The sequence below is a fragment of the Babylonia areolata genome, chromosome 3 (genome assembly GCF_041734735.1).
Source record: "Babylonia areolata isolate BAREFJ2019XMU chromosome 3, ASM4173473v1, whole genome shotgun sequence".
Taxonomy (NCBI): domain Eukaryota; kingdom Metazoa; phylum Mollusca; class Gastropoda; order Neogastropoda; family Buccinidae; genus Babylonia; species Babylonia areolata.
In genome coordinates, this window is record NC_134878.1 from 44,710,252 (window position 1) to 44,712,751 (window position 2,500).

Sequence of the window (2,500 nt, forward strand, 5' to 3'; positions counted from 1 at the left end):
TTCTGGGAAAATATATTTGATATTACTTGACTTATATCGAAATGGTATTTATTCTTCAAAAGAGTTGAGTTGTATCAGACAAATTTTAATAGAAGCAGGGTATGACTGTGTTTGGGATGGTCAATTCTTCTTGGAGAGGGAATCTTTCTGCAAGAATGTCAACATTGCTTTGAGAGATAGTTTTCAAAATCTATGGAGACATGCTCTAGACGCGAGTAGTAAATGTTTGTTTTATCGAAATTTCAAAAGTGGATTTGGTAGAGAAAAATATATAAGTCAAATGCCTGATAATTATGTTATCAGCTTCTTCAGATTTCGAAGTAGTAATCATAAGCTGGAAATAGAAACAGGGAGACACAAAGGCATACCACGAGAGTTACGGTTTTGTAAGGTTTGTAACATGTCTGTGATTGGTGATGAGTTTCATTTTATAATGGAATGTCCCATTTATGATCAGTTACGAAATAGATATGTTCCTAAAAAATATTTGTCTCCAAAATCGGTTTTTAATTTTTGTAATATGCTCAAAGGAAGCAAAAAAGTCATTTTAGCTGTAAGTAAGATGATTAGATTTGCAAATGTTGCCTAGTTATACTTTTGGAGTTAAAAGACATTTGTGTTTTCTCAACTTTTATGTGACGTTGTGTATTTGGAAATGTTTGCTATGGGCACGAAAAGAGTATTTTGCAGTAATCCTCCATACTCCAATAGGAGTGAAAGGATAATTAAAACTTGAAACTTGTCTGTCTTTTCTTTCTTTCTGTGTCAGTGTCTCTCTGTTTCTGTGTGTGTGTGTGTGTGTGTGTGTGTGTGTGTGTGTGTGTGTGTGTGTGTGTGTGTGTGTGTGTGTGTGTGTGTGTGTAGTGTGTGTGTGTGTGTTTCTCTACCCCCCTCTCTCTTTGTGTGTGGGTGTGGGTGTGTGCGTGTCTGTGTGTGTCTGTGTGTCTGTCTCTCTCTCTCCCTCTCTCTCTCTGTCCCTCTCTCTGTCTCCGTCTTTCTGTGTCTCTCTCTCTTTGTTTCTGTCTCCGCGTGTGTGTGTGTGTGTGTGTCTGTCTGCCTGTCTGTCTGTCTGTGTGTCTCTCTGTCCCCCACTCTGTCTCTCTCTGTCTGTCCCTTTGTCTTCGACTCTCTATCTCTCTGTGTCTCCGTCTGTGTCTCTCTGTCTCTGTCTGTCTGTCTGTCTGTCTCTCTCTCTCTCTGTACGTGTGTCAATATTTTGGCATTAACAAGCTGCCACATCTCCTCAGCTGAAGGTTGATATGGAAAAAAGAAGTAGTAATATTGCTATATTTTGGAAGGATGGATTTTTAGGTGCGATGGAGAACCGGCTTTATCATAGTGCTGCAACGCCTGTGGTAAATCTTTATGAGTATTTAGAGAGATTTTGGAGAGCAGCTAAAATTTGACAGAGAAAAATATATTGTGACAATACAATACAACACAACACAACACAACACCACAACACCAACAACACCACCACAACACCAACAACAACACCACCACAACACCAACAACACCACCACACCAACAACAACACCAACACCACAACACCAACACCACCACAACAACACCACCACCACAACAACAACAGCCACAACCACCACCACCACCACCGCCACCACCACCACCACAACCACAACACAACAACAACACAACACCAGCACAACACAACCACAACCACAATACAACAACAACACCACAACACAACACAACCACAACCACAACACAACAACACAACCACAACACAACAACACCACAACACAACCACAACACAACAACACCACAACACAACCACAACACAACCACAACCACAACACAACCACAGCACAACGACACAACCACAACCACAACACAACCACAACACAACAACACAACCACAACCACAACACAACCACAACACAACCACAACACAACCACAACACAACAACACAACCACAACCACAACACAACCACAACACAACAACAACACAACCCAACCACAACAACACAACTACAACCACAACACAACAACACTACAACAACAACACAACACAACAACAACACAACAACAACACGTCGGCAAAAAGAAGCTTGGGAAATCGAAAGGGCTGGAGGGTCCAAAGTGGAGTCTGTCTACGAGTTATACAATTATTTTGCAAGTTAAAGATACCCATAGCCTTTCACGGGTGACGGGACAGTGAATCCATATCCGCTGTGTCCACTACGCCTGCGCACAGGAAGGCGGGGCCCAGTCGTCTGCTTCCGCCGTTTTAACTTTCCCGGACCGCAGTCTGGGGGAATGAGGAAAATCGGTGAAAAGTTTCCTTTTCCACGGACGCAAGACCATGCCGAATAAAGAGCCTGAAGATCTCCTAACTGGTGACCACACGAACAGAAGTCTAACGGCTAATCAAGTCTGTCACATGATTATTGTGCGCTCTGAATAGCTCGCGTGTACGCTTGAAGTTACGTGGATATCGGCCAGTACCCTTCTCCTTGTGCAGATATTGAAAGACCACGT

At 42.7% G+C, this 2,500-nt stretch overlaps 1 protein-coding gene across 1 annotated transcript in view; it reads left to right on the forward strand.

The window, feature by feature from the left end:
• The window catches only part of LOC143280578 (solute carrier family 23 member 1-like), a 29,983-nt gene that overhangs the window by 9,601 nt on the left and 17,882 nt on the right, over positions 1-2,500 (forward strand). The gene's annotated exons all lie outside the window — the stretch shown is intronic.